Source organism: Alexandromys fortis, unplaced genomic scaffold (genome assembly GCF_014885135.2).
Source record: "Alexandromys fortis isolate MF-2015 unplaced genomic scaffold, M_Fortis_MF-2015_v1.1 scaffold_36, whole genome shotgun sequence".
Classification (NCBI taxonomy): Eukaryota; Metazoa; Chordata; class Mammalia; order Rodentia; family Cricetidae; genus Alexandromys; species Alexandromys fortis.
The window spans coordinates 12,339,084-12,354,740 of NW_026067915.1; positions in this window are offsets into that span (position 1 = coordinate 12,339,084).

The window sequence follows — 15,657 nt, forward strand, 5'->3', positions numbered from 1 at the left end:
AAAAACAAAAATTAAAACAAAATCATATTTTTTAGCCTGAAAATGAAAGTAGAGAAAAAGCAGAAACCTTAGGAGAATATGTGAGAAAGGAGAGGCCAATATGTACTCAGGAGGCCCCAGGAAGGACGCAGAACAGAACCTAACTTGTGCAAAGCCAGGTCTGTGATCTGCCTCTTTTATAGTACTTTCTGAGGTCCCAGATCCCCAGGATGGACATTGGCTCCTTCCTCACACAGACGCTGAGGAGTGACCGTAAGTTATTTACAACTAGGGATCATATATTTGGCTTCTTGACCATGAGTTAACACTATTAATTAGGTGTCAGAAAAATAGCTTCAATCCACCTCTAATGAGATGCAGTACTTCTGAATTTGAAAACGATTCTCCAAACCTGAAAATGAGGTGTGTGTGTGTGTGTGTGTGTGTGTTTATGTCTGTCTATACAGTTGATACTTCACAAACAACACTTAGGTCTTACTGAAAACCTAACTGTTGTCCCATATCCTACATCTCCAGAAGGACAACATTACAGAGCGTTCTCTGCATAAATGCACAATTTGTTCTCCAAAGTCACTCTTTAAAGAACGTTTCCCTTATCTCTTCCAATTAAAGTCTACATTTATGCAATGTATGGAGGCATTTGGGGGGAAAAGAAGAGGATATCAAAATTAAAAATAACAGAATAAATACACTTCCTAGAATACAACCACCCAAACTGCCATGACTTTTTGCTTATCCAGTCTCTATGCATATTTATTCATAAAACCATGGATCTGTTTGGCATATATGGATTATAGTATATGTGCTATTTTATAATCCACTCCCCTGTTCCCTGCTCTCTTCTCTACTTTAGAATGAGCTATTAGAGCTCTTTCTATGGCTTTGACTATATTGATAGGTTAGTGATAACACCACAGTTCTTTAAATCCTTGGATATACCTGTTATAATTAAAAGAATGCATGAGCTTCATCTTGGGAGATTTTCTCTTTAAAGCAGATATATTTATGCACCCCCCAAGTCTCCTGTTGCTCTGGCTTACCTCAAACTCATCATGCAGCTGAGGATAATCTTGAACTGATCCTCCTGCTTCTAGACCCTATGTACTTAGACTATAGGTTGGTGCCTCCGAGCCCAGGATATACAGTGCTGCTGATTAGATCGAGAGCATACTCCATGCTAGGCGAGCACTGTACTGCCGGAGCTACATCTCCAGCACCAAGGCAAATTCTTACAACTTGATCACTTCATCCAAAAAGGTATCTATAGTTTATGTTCCATACAATCATTAGGTTAAATAACTAGATTAAAGTTATTGTACTAGTTTCTGAGTATCATCTGCTTTTATCATCAATATTTTTCTTGAGTTGGTCTTTTGTTGTTGGAACTGATTATATAGAATTAAATGAAAGCATATCACAAACATATTTAAATACATTTTATGAACAAATGGAATTTTAAAGACGATTTTAATTACTTTTACCTTGTGTGTGTGTTAAGAAGACAGCATGGGAGAGTCTTTTATGTCCTGCCACCAATGTGGGTCTCTGAGATTGAACTCAGGTTCTCAGGCTTGGCAGCAAGCACCCATAGCCATCTCACTGGGCCAAATTGTTTTAAATTAAGTGTTCCTAGATTGTCATGATTTATAAAATATTGATAATATAATATTAAACAGAGATATACATTGCAGTAAACAGAGCCAGGAGTAGGATTCTCAAGCTTAGATTATTGATACAGAATCTGTTACCAAATCACTGTGAGACTCAAGTCATTTTGTCTGTGAACCTCCATTCTGTCTAATAACCTCCATTTAGAAATATATTATATTTATAAAATGCAAGGAAGAGATTGTTTTTATCAAACCAATCCTCGGCTGCTCTATTGACACTTTACAGTTTGGTTTGGTACCCATCTGGAAGGAGCTCATTCTTAATGTACATTAACATTACCAAGAAATATAATATAAAGCTATTCTTTTCTTTGTTTGAATTCTAGAACTAGCCTAGAAATTCTCATAAGCTACCTTAAAGGTATTTTCATTAAAACTGAGCTGGTGCCATTTGCTGTTGACTTTCTAAATATAAAATCTGAATCACTTCTCCTGTTTTCACCTATGATGAGGAAGATTCTTAGTGTCCCTCTCTACTCATCCTGTTACTTCTGCTCATAACCGTTTTCATTTCTAGAGTTAGCTGTTTAAACTCTGATCTGCTTTTATTAATATTATCAGAATTTTTGAGAACAATTTTCCAACTAGCCCAGTTGTTAAATAAAACACTTTTTACTTTTTCATTACTAACTTCCACATTTCTACTTTTTATTTTAACATGTAAGGGGTTGCTTATTTTTATAACCTTTTATGAGTAAACTTAAATTCATTAAAATTGAATGTTTTACCCTGTTGGATACACTTAAACTATAAACTCACCTTAGATAGTCTATATAAACTATATAGATTCATTTTCACATGCACTTGCTGCAAACCAAGGTTGTTACCATTGAAGTTTTATTATTAGTTTATGCTACACCATATTTTACATTGTAAATTGTTTTCATCCCATGGCAATTTAAAAAATATTTTGACCATTTACATTTAATGTATAATGATCTTAATTTTTAAAGGAGGCCTCACCCTTTACTACAGAGATTTGCTTGATCCCAATCAAAGACTCAAATCAGTGAGATGAACAGTCCTCTAGTTTCTATGATGCAATTTCTTTTAATAATTCATGTGTTTTGGACACAGCATGTGTCCTGAGGCATGGAGCATCTGTGGAAAGCCACTAGTTCTGTTTTGTAACAATAAACCATTTGCACTATTTAGAAAAAGCCTCCAACATTCCCTCAGTTATGTTCCATTGTTCTCATGTCTTGGAGTGAGCAATGCTAACATGCTCTCTTATCCTAGGGCTTGCTAATTTTTCCCTGTACAAGTATTGTAGGGTTTTATTTTTTTCATTCTGAATACGCTTTATGAGACAAAACAGTAAATTATGTGTTTTCTTGCTAGTTTTTTTTAATAATCATTAACTATGCATCTTTTTTACTCACTTTTCTTAGTCTATTTTGCCTGTCATTAATGGAGTCAGAAACGCTTTCTTTTGACCTGCATGTGCTGACATATGCAACATTCGTTTCACAACTTCTGTATTATTACTACCTGTATAATCTGTATTATGATCATGTTTTATGTAAAGGTACACAACTGTTGGTCTTTAAAAAATACAACCTGGGGATTAATTTGATAGGTCTGTCCTCATTTATACTACTACACCTGTCATACACCCTATTACTTTCAATATGAAAATCTCTGTCTTATTTAGATCTGAAAAATTTCCCCTTGACTATGTTTCTTCATTTTTCCCCCCTTAGGCATATATTAGATATGAACTGTTTGTTTTGACTACCCAAAATTGTCTCATTTTTCTGTGTGCTTTTTTTATGGCTTCTTACTCTAATATTTTTCCTTTACTTCCCAATCTGTGATCTTAATCATTTATTAGTTTTTACTATCATTTTATTTATATATATTTTAGAAGTCCCACTTTAGAATGTTCATTTCCCAGTGGTCTAGTACATGCTCTAGCATGTCCTATCAGTGCTCTTCTATGGACTACACTACCACTAGAGGACCAGATCATCTAAACTGCCAACTTCCCATCCTTCTCTATTTTCCATGTAAATATAATGTAAATGTATGCAAATACAATGAATAGTTCTTATCTTAAAAATCTGATCTTGAGAGGCTGGATGTGTGGCTCGGGAAGTCAGAACACTTGCTGCTCTTCCTGAGCACTCAACTCTGGTTGTCAATATAGGTCAGGCAGCTCATAACCACCTGTAACTTCCTCAAGGGAACCCAGCACTTCTGGCCTCTATGGGTACCCACACACACTCATGCACACAAATCTACATGCAAAACATTCTTACCTACACACAAATAAAAAAGATAATAAAAATAAGGCTTTAATGAAACCCGTGCTTGATAGATTTTTAAAAACAAGGGATCAGTTTTATTTCAATATTTTTATATATTCCTGTTTCCTAGTTATTTGTGTACTGTTTTTAACTTTATGTATCTCAGGATAATTGATTTTCAATTGTGTATTCATGCTATTAGAACATAGCTGTTCAGTTTTTTTCTTGCAAACATAGCAAACAACTAAACTGTCACTCTGCATACTTTTAACTAAATATCTCTCCTAAGATTGCCTGCCTTGGTTTCTTTTCCATTGATGTGACAAAAAAAAACCCAGCAAAAGCAACTGAAGGAAAAGGGGGGAGGGTCAGAATTCAGGAAGCAGAGAGTAAGCATGAAGTGGGTCCAGGCTGTAGAGCCTTCAGTCCTGACCCCAGTGACACATTTCTTCTTAACTCTGCCCTCTAGAGATTCAGAAATTTGTCCAAACAGATGCCCTAGCTAGAAACCAAGGGGTCAAAAATGGGCACCTATGAAAGACATTCACATTCAAACCATAACACCGACAACATCTGGAAATGCGTAGAGGTGTTAGCATTAGACAGAAGCAGGGACCCTCCTCCCACTGAAGTTCACCTTCCCATGGCAACTCAAACACTAACTACTGAGGGCTGCACCCTCCATTTTGAACCTGTGTGGATAATTTCCTCAGTCTAATCTTCTTTTCAATATATACTTCCTTTCTCATAATTACTAATCCTACAAGGATGTGCTTTCTAATTTCTTTGTGAATTTACCAATTTTATGAACTCAACTAGTAAAGATGTGTCAGAATGAACTGAGCATGCCATAGAAAAATGAACTAAAATATTTATTTTAAAAGAAATTTTGTTATATTAATACATCTTATTTTTTCAATTCAATAACCCATCAACTCCAATTCATGTTATTCATACACTTTTGGGTGTGGGACCATCATCCACTGGTACATAGGTGATCTACTGAAGTTATACCCTTAGAGAAACTGACTCCCCCTACCTCAGAAGCTATAAACTGCTCATAGCTCCTCTTGGTTGACAAACTAGACCACATAACAGTTTCCATAGATTGTTTTTAGTAAACAGTAATGCATGGCTGGTTTATAGAAACAAGACAAAATTTTCCTACAAACCAATGTTTTCACACATTTATATTATTGGTCACTAATTCCAAGTCAGAGCTGTCTGAATCAGGGTCAGCCTAGGTGCCATTTTATAATTTTTAGTTGGAAACAAGTAACATTTTTACATGAAATTATAAACTGAGTGAATGTCATATCTAGTCTTTATTCTGTTGCAGCCCAGTGGCTGGTGTGCATAGTTTCGCTTTAGAAGACACCTAACATGACTAGGCTCAAGTTGCCTACTCAATATCTAAGTCTCAGCAATGAGAAATGAATTAATTTATCATTCTCTCCTTTAAGCAGAGACTGCACTTTACTTTCTCAGCCACCTAGACCCTAGTAATCACACAAAACTATATTAATTACAACACTGTTCAGCCAATGGCTTAGACGTATTTCTAGCTAGCTCTTACATCTTAAATTAACCTGTTTCTATTAATCTATGTATCACCATGAGGCTGTGGCTTACTGGTAAGGTTTCAGCTTCTTTTTCCTTTGGCAGCAATTTGGTGTCTCCATAACTCTGCCTTCTTTCTCTCTGCATTCAGTTTAGTTTTCCTCACCTAGCTATATTCTGACCTGCCATAGGCCAAAGCAGCTTCTTTATTTAAAATGATAATAAAACATCTTCATAGCCTACAGAGGGAAGTTCCACATCACTCTCCTATAGGAAGGTCTGCATTCTGTGCAATGTACACAGAATCTGAGGATCTGATTCACGAGATTTCAGATGAGATGGACAGAATGTGGGCTTCTCTGTGTCAACAGCTCCTTTTGGAAATCTTACAGTACTCTCCATGAATCACGTGATTAAGCCTATGCGATTTTGAGTTGAGCTTTAGTTATCACCTAGAGCTGACTTTAGATTGTTGGCCAATTGTAAGTCATTAAATCCTTGAACTTTGTATCTTATGCTCTTTTCATTCAAGGATCAGTTCCCTTCCAACATCTGTTGACTTTTATTCCCCAAAGTTGAACATTAGAATTGCAGAAAGGTTTTAGTCTGTTGGGGGCTTGCTTAACCACACTAGAAAGAGGATTCAAAGGTACCCTGGATTCCAGAAATGTAGAAAGGCAAACTAAAAAATACAACAAAAATGTGTATACCTAAGATGTGGGTTCTGGAGATGAGGAGAGATGACACCTCCAGGGTGACCTAATACCCTGCTGTACCATCACCATACCTGTGTGTAAGGGAGTCTGAACAGAGACATGGTTTCCTTTCAATGTTCTCCAATAAACAAGAGGGACAGAGAAAGACAATTGCTATCTTATTCATCACCTCCTCTTTGGTTTCTACATTTGTCTCCTGGATCATGTTTTTTTCTGAAATTGGACCAAAGAATCTTTCTCTGATGCATAAGCATACAGTGACTCACCCCATAAAGTTTGACAAGGAGAGAAGAGATGCTCCCAGATAGCTAACTAATATATTTTATAGTAGAAGTACTTGAAAATCTCACACTAAATATCTCTAACAAAAAAGCTCTTTTCGGGGCTTTTAGGAAAGAATTAACATCTTCCTGTTGGACCTAGTTCCTAATTCAAGGAACATTAAAAACTAATCTGGTCTTTCTGCTTAACTTGTTAGACATGCTACTTAGGTACTATCATTTTTGAATTGCCTCTGAAATAAGTTAAATTTGATGTATTTTCTCTGGTCATTGCCATTCAAATTTCTTACATATCAATAGATTTAACTGAACAGAAAAAATAGATGAAAATTTGGAGACTTGACTCAGCAGTTAAGAACACTGACTGATTTAACAGAAGACCCAGGTCTGTTTCCCAGTACCCATTGGTGGCTCACAGCTGACATTAAGTCCAGCCAGTTCCAGGGGATATGATGTCCTCTTCTGGACTTCATGGACATTGCACACACATGGTGCACATACTAATGGGAAAACAAAATACTCATACACATACATCATACAAAATAATAACCAAATATTAGTGTATGTCTCATCCTGTGCATAGCTGGGATATCATACAAGGCTGTTCCATAGGAGCTTGTCTCATTTATACATAACACAAGTCCCTCACTTAAGCAGAAGGGTTGTTTGATGTGGGATGCCAATAGGCTAAAGAGGATGTAATTGATATTAAGCCTCTGAGTGGTTATTTTAAAAGCAGCTACAAGACGAGGTGAGACGAGACACCTCCACTTACATTTGTTCAATAATCCAAAGTGATAAACAGAAAGCCATCAGTAGACAGCAGGTACTTGGCATCAGTATTATTAAGGACACAAGTGAAAGAACACTAATAACAAACAGAGCATTCCATAAACAGATATGCTATTCCTCCTGTGACCTGTGGTCAAAGAAAAGTCATGATTAGAAAAATCAGTAAGGATGGGGTAACTTGAATAGAACCAACAGACCTCTAAGTGGAGGAAGAGATGCTCTTAGGCAAAAAGATAGATATACCTAATAAGTAAATTTTGAATCATGTCAGAGAGTATTAAATAGAAATCATGACAGAAACAGCACAGATAGATCATTCAAGGGCTGAGTGTTCAGCTATGTGTATGTTAGAATCCCAATGTTGATCTTAAATCTAGCACAAAGGAAAGATGCCACAGCCACAGGAATCCTAGTCACCTTTGTGGCTACCAAAGTGTCATTTGTCTGGAAGAATCCCAATATACCCTGATACCAACTTCACTTTTTAAGAGTTGGGAAACTACACCTTTCTCTAGCTCTAAGTTGTAGGAGAAATGGAGAAATGAGTTGACAGAGAACATTAAAGCCAACTTGGAATATGGTGTATTGAAAATTCTCAGAACCCTAAGAAAAACATACATAGATTCACCTGGAAAGTTGAAATAGACAAGATTGCCTGACAAAGTTGGGAACTTGGCGGTATAGGGAGTAGGGAGGTTAGAAGGAGAACAGGAGGATAGAAGGGGAGGGGTAGAAGAACTTGAGAAAATGGGATAGTCAAGTTGGAGGAAGGACAGAGATGAGAGCAAGAAGAGATATTTTGATTGCGGGAGCCATTGTAGGGCTAACAAGAAACCTGGCACTAGAGAAATCCCCAGAAATCCACAAGGATGACCCCAGCTAAGACCCTAAGCAATAGAAGGGAGGATGCCTGAACTGGCCTTACCCTGTAGTCAGACAGATGACTACCTTAAATATCACCATAGAACCTTCATCCAGCAACTGATGGAAACAGAGGCAGAGACCCGCAGCAGAGCACTGGGCTGAGCTCCCAAAGTCCAGTTGTAGAGTGGAAGGAGTGAGAATATGAGCAAAGAGGTCAAGACCATGATGGGTACACCCACTGAAACAGTCTACCTGAGCTAATAGGAGCTCACCAACTCTAGCTGGACAAGAATGAAACCAGCATAGGTCCAAACTACTCCCTCTGAATGCGGGTGACAGTTGTATAGCTGGGAAAGACTGAGGAGCCACTGGCAGTGGCACCAGGATTTATTCCCAGGGCTTGTACTGGCTTTCTGGAAACCTGTTCTCTTTGTATGGATAAATATAGTAGGGGGACCTTGAACCTTCCCCAAAGCAAAGATAGCTTACTCTCTCTGAGGAGTTGATGGGAGGTGGGGAAGGTAGGTAGAGGAAATGGCCTGAGGGGAGGGAGTGGGAATTGGGATTGGTATGTAAAATGAAAAAAAAAAGACAGTTTTTTTCTTTTCTCTTTCTTTCTTTCTTTCTTTCTTTCTTTCTTTCTTTCTTTCTTTCTTTCTTTCATTTTTTTTTTTGAGGCAGGGTTTCTTTGGAGCTTTGGAGCTTGTCTCTTGGAGACCAGTCTGGCCTTGAATTCACAGAGATCCACCTGCCTCTGTCTCCTAAGTGCTGGTATTAAAGGTATGCACTACCATCGCCCAGCCTGTTTTCTTTTTTTTTTAAATAAATAAATAAATAAATAAGAAAATTAAAAAAAATATTTCAAAGAACTGTACATAGGAAAATTCAGAAATATGATGGACACACTCCATATGGTCTGAGTCTCCAAAAGGGAATGCTACCTTCTAAGGATGTTTGGACTGAGTTAGGGAGATGGCTCTGTGGAAAAAGTTTTTCTTCAACAAGAGTTCTATCCCCTAAACCTGGCATAACGACATATTGGGGATGCAGGGCCAAGCAGGTTCCTAGGACTCATTGGTCAGCCTGTCTAGCCTACTTAAGGAGTTCTAGGCCTATGACAGACCCTTTCTCAGAAACAGGGTAAATGATACCCAAGGAGCCACATTTAAGGCTGTCTTCTGATCTCCACATGCGTAGACATTTACATTACCCTATATACACACAGACACACTCTACATACACACATGAACATAGACACTCATATGGACACACACACACAGGCACACGAAGTATGGAACAATCGAAAGAATCAAAACAACTTTAAATTATTACATAGATAAATAGAAGCTGGGAGAGATTAGTGGACACCAGACAGCTGTCCTACAGAGTCCAATTCTAGAAGATCATGAGTTAAGACTGGGAGAGAATGTGAGCAGAGCTGAGATACAGCAGCCAGCACAGCTGTTCATAAGCTATTTAAAGGGATGGGGGGCCCAGCTCATGGCACCTGGTGACATTGAATACAGCCCCTGCTGTGGTAAGGCCTGAAGCTGGTTGTGAGCTGTCACCACACTATCAGATATTATTTTCTCTTTCATTTTTAATGTCATTGAAGACTGCTCGAGGAGTGGCTTAGGTCCCCCAGCTTCAGTACTTGCAATGGAAGGCCATCCCCTGACACACCTTCACACAGTGTAAAGGAACATTCCACAACATTGACATCTGTGTCTGGAATTCTCCAAATCTCAACCCCCCACTTCCCCACATGTCTTCCCTGTTTTCGCTTTCCTTTCTTTCTGTCCCCTATTCAGAGTGTAAGTCTCTGTATGCATCTTTCTCAGAATTATATGTTGTTGCTTTGCCTCTTATTTCTCTTTCAGATTTGTCTGAAAAGTCAGGCAGTGCTCATAAACTATATGTCATATTTCAGATACATTCTTGTGTTGTCAGAATCCCATTCCTGTGGCATATCTGTTTTCATACACAGAAGGAAGGGGCTCTACGTCTTACCTTTTGTGTAATACTCCATTGTGTGTAGTTATTTATATTTTTTTTTTCTGTGCAAGACATTGATTTGTTTCTGGTTTGTGGCCATTTTTGGCAGTGAGTTCTGCCTGCACCATTCTGCACCTCAGAGACGAACTCCTCAGCAAGTTCTTCAGGAAATGGATGTGTGGATTTCAGTCATGGTTAGTTCATACCTGTGGCCATGGGTGTGGAGATATGTCTTCATTGATGGATGATGTGGGAGGTTCCAGCCCACAGTGGGCAGCGTCAGCTCTGAGCCGGTGGACCTGACCTGTGTAAGAAAGCCAGATGAGCAAGTCAACGGGATTAAGTCAGTTTCAGCATTTCTCTGTGGTCTCTGTCTCAGCTCCTGCCTCCAGGTTCCTGCCTTGAGCTGCTTCCCTGACTCCCCATGATGATGAACTGTAAACTGGAGACATAATGGACTTTTCCTTTCCCAGTTTGAGTTTGGTGATAATGACTATCACAGTGGCAGAAAGCAAACCAGGACAGTATATACACCATTATAGATGCTGCTGTTGTTGTTGCTGTTGTAATTTTTATTTTTATAAGTTGTGATTTAATTTATTTTTATCCACGTATTCTTTGTTTTTCTTCGGTGTGATACTGAGGATGATCTGAGGTGTTAGTTAGTTCTGTACGAGCTAAGCAAGTGTGATATCACTGTATTGTCTCCAATACAAGGGTTCTAAACTAAACTTAGATTTCATTTACGGTGGTTAGGCTACCTAACATCCATCAGGTTTACCTACGTATGCCATGACAAGACCTTCTAACACGAATTTTCTAAATTTATCTTACCCTCAAATGGTGGGGAGGTCATGTGACCTGGCTGTAACTACAAGGCAGACAAAGAAGCTGACTGGGAAAGTTCTGAAGAGGCTTTAATGCTGAAAGAAACTTAGAGAAAACTTAGCAAAGAGACACAATGCCAGCACTCATATGTAAAGTCCCGAAGAACCGGCTTATGTTGGAAGACAGTGTAGTTATATGCTGGTCTTGATTTGCATTTCTCTGATGGCTAAAAAATGTTGAGCATTTCCTTTAGTGTCTTTCAGCCATTTTAGAGTTCTCTGTTGAGAGTTCTCTGTTTAGGTCTGTACCCCATTTTTTTATTGGATTATTTGTTCTTTTGTATATTTTGAAGATCAGTCCTCTGTCTGATGTGGGGTCCATATTAACACCTGTCAGAATGACCAAGATCAAAAACACTGATGATAGCTTATGCTAGAGAGGATGTTGGGTAAAGGGAACACTCCTGCATTGCTAGTGGGAGCGCAAACTGGTACAGCCTCTTTGGATATCAGTATGACAATATCTCAGAAAATTAGTAAACAATCTATCTCAAGACCCATCAATATCACTTTTGGATATATACCCAAAGAATGCTCAATTGTACCACAAGAACATGTGCTCAACTATGTTCATAGTAGCATTGTTTGTTATAACCAGAACCTGGAAACAACTTAAATGCCTCTCAACAGAAGGATGGATAAGAAAAATGTGGTACATTTACACAATGGAGTACTACACAGAAAAACATAACCACATCTTGAATTTTGCAGGCAAACGGATGGAGCTAGAAAACATCATATTGAGTGAGTTAACCCAGACGCAGAAAAGCAAATATCATATGTACTCACTAATGAGAGGCTTCTAGACATAAAGCAAAGAAAACCAGCCTACAATTACAATCCCAGAGAACATAGGCAACAATGAGGATCCTAAGAGAGACATACATGGATCTAATCTACATGGGAAGTAGAAAAAGACAAGATCTCCTGAGTAAACTGGGAGCATGGGGACCATGGGAGTGGGTAGGAGAAGAAGGGAGTGGAAGGGAGGGAAGCAGAGAAAAATGTGGAGCTTAATAAAATCAATAAAAAGTTATATGCTGGTCTTTATTATATCAGTCTCCATAGAAATGGTACATGAGTAGCCCCAGCAAGAGAATCAACCTATGTAGGCTTGGGTTAGCATGGGGAAATAATCTTCACACATCTCAGTTCTTCACTTGAAATTATTTAAACAGGAATGCAATCCACAGACACACAGCCGGTAATTCCCTCTCTTCAGAGCCAGCTACACCGTTCACAACCAGCTTCCTTCTCATACCACCCACTTTCAGACTTTTTTCTTCTTATTTTTGCTCCTCACCCTAACATCCATTATTTTTATTCTCTGCATGAAATTCTAAAGGCTTTGACTTGGTATGGTGGGATTCAGGCTGGCCTGGAGTAAGGGTAATGAATGCTTTAATATCTACTGAGCACTGCTTTATCGGCCAGAATGTAGTGTGTCTTGCTTAGTTTCCATATATACTCATAAACAACCTGTATTAAACAAGGACAAGTTTTCTACTTCTTTACTTACTTTGCTGCCATTTATTTTCTCAACTATCAGGAGGAGATTCTTGAGATTTGGTTGTATTATAATTATTACATTCAGTTTTACCATTTTTACTAAATATATTTAGAATAATATAATAACTATATTTATTATGTGATTATTTAATAAATATGCCTGATATATACTTTATATTAATATATAATAAATATATCTTACTAAATATGCTTATAATAAAGTATCATTTGAGGAAACATAAATGTTTCACACTGTCTTTCCCATGATGGGCCAAGTTCTTTATTCCTTTTTATTGCTGTATTTGTGTGCTAAATCTGTTTCACATAGAACGAATACTCATTCTAGGTTTTTAAAAAATCACAGTAGTTTGGGTAGAGTTAAGTGGTTAGAGATATTTGCTTCCACGTGTAACAATATGATTTGAGTTCAATCCCAGGAACACAGATAGTAGGAGAAAACTGACTTCCTCTAGATTTCTTCTGACTTCCACACATGCCCACAGCAAGTGAAAACACACAGACATGCACGCACACATGTGCACATACTCTCTCTGTCTCTGTCTCTGTCTCTCTCTGTCTCTCTCTCTCTCTCTCTCTCTCTCTCTCTCTCTCTCTCTCTCTCTCTCTNTAGATTTCTTCTGACTTCCACACATGCCCACAGCAAGTGAAAACACACAGACATGCACGCACACATGTGCACATACTCTCTCTGTCTCTGTCTCTCTCTCTCTCTCTCTCTCTCTCTCTCTCTCTGTCTCTCTCTCTCTCTCTGTCTCTCTCTCTCTCTCTGTCTCTCTCTCTGTCTCTCTCTCTCTCTGTCTCTCTCTCTCTGTCTCTCTCTCTCTCACACACACACACACACGAATGAAAAAGATTAATCTAAAATGAGGAAAATAAACTTATGGCAGTTTGTCTAGTCGGTTTTATATGGTTTTGCAGTGTTCACTAACATCATCAACATTTTATAAAGGTTACAATTCCTGCATCTTTGTCTGTATCCATCCTAATAGGCATGGATGGTCTCACACTATGGACTTAACTTCCTTTTCTCCGATTAGCAGTGGTGAGTAGCTCTACATCCACCTTTTGACCATTTGTCTGTCTTTTTTTGAGAAATGTCTATTCAATTCTTTACACATTTTTTTTTTAAAAAAATAACGTTTTACTCTTGATATTGAGCATCATGGATTCTTGTATATTTTACATAGTTACACTTTGTCCTATATTGTAGGCTTATCTCTTTGCAGCTGTTTCTTTGCCGTATAGAAGCTAAGCGGTTTGAAAAAATTAGACTTATCTATTACTGTTACTTGTGCATTTAAGGCCTTAACCAAGAAGACTATGCTCAGGTCTACATGATGAAGTATTCCTCCTATGTTTTCTTCTAGAAGTTTTGGTTTAGCTTCTGAAATAGACGTCCATAATTCATTTAAGTTGAGATCTACAGATGATGTGATACATGGGTCTAATTTCAACCTGTATATGAGTATTGGCTTCCCCCAAAATCATTATTAGAGAGCCTGTCTGTCTGATCTTTGTAATATCTCCCTTGCCATTCATGAAAAAGGTCACTAGAGAATAAATACTTTCTCCCAATGCTCTGTGTGACCATTGTTAAGCCAGAGCCATGCATTAGACTAGAATAGCTTTATGGGATAATTTGGAATCAGGCAGTATGATGCTTCCAAGTTTGCTTTTGTTATTTGGCTTTTTGTGGTATTTACTCTCATGGTTTCCCATGGATTTTAAGATTATTTGTTTATTTATTGTTACTTCTTTGAAAAATGTTTTTTGGCGTGTGTTGGAGAGAAGCATATAGTTCTCATCCTCACTGATATTTTTATAGTTATGGAATTTGATTTGAAATAACTGTCTTAGTGACTATTATATTACTATGAAGAGATACCATGACCCAGGCAATTTATAAAAGAATATTTAAATGGGGGCTTGCTTACAGGTTCAGAAGTTTAGTCCACGACCATCATTGTGAGGAGCCTTGTGGCAGGCACTGTACTGGAGCAGTAGCTACTCCTGTCTTATAGGCATCAGGAAGAAAGAGAGAAAGAGAGAGAGAGAGGGAGAGAGAGAGAGGGGGAGAGAGAGAGAGAGAGAGAGAGAGAGAGAGAGAGAGAGAGAGAGAGAGAGAGAGAGAGAGAAAGAGAGGAATAGGTTTACTCACCATGACACAGCTCCTTCCATATGGCCATACTTCCTAATCTTTCAAAACAGTTCTACTAACTGGGTCCAAGCACTCAAATACACGAGCCTATGGGGAATATTCTCACTCAAACTATCACAATAACTATATTTGAAATCGGTATTTTTAATAATATAAGTTTTTTAAACCCACAAAGTTGTGTATTACCCCATTTATTTGTGTCTTTTTCAGCTTTGTTCATTAGTGATTCATGATCACTGTCATCACTTGACTTATTGGTTAAATTTACTTCTAGAATACTTTTATACTCACTCTAAATGGGATCATTTTCTTGATTTGTATTTCAGATAATTTTCCATTAGCAAATGTACACACTACTGATTTTTCCTATTGATTTTGTATCCTGCAACTTTATTGAATTTGTTCATTAGTGCTAACAGGTTTTTGCTGACATCTTCATGGTATTTTATTTAGATAATCATTTTATCCACAAGCAGATAATTTAAATGTTTTATTTACAAGTTATGTGCTTTATTTCTTTCTCTTACCTCTCATTCTGGCTAGAACTTTGAAAACTATGCTGAACAGAAGTGATAGAAGTTGGCAACTTCATTCTCTGCTGGACAATAAAGGAATTTTTTCTTGCTTAGTATGACATTACCTGTGAATTGGTAAATATGGCCTTTCCTAATTTGTTGAGGAATTTTGTAATGTGGATTTAGTTTGCTAGTATTTAGTTGAGGGCATTTGCATACATGTTCTCCAATGATCTTCTTCTGAAGTTTTTCCTTCCTTTAGACCTCCTCCTCTCTCCTTTCCCCTTTCTCTTTCTCTCTTCCTCAGTACTTTGTTCCTTCATTCTTTGTATCCATATTTCACCCCTTTCTTCATGCCCTTTGTTCTCTTCTTCCCTCTTTCATGCCTTCTACTTCCTCCCCTCCCTCTTCCTTTCTTTTCACCCCTTCCCTTTTGTTTA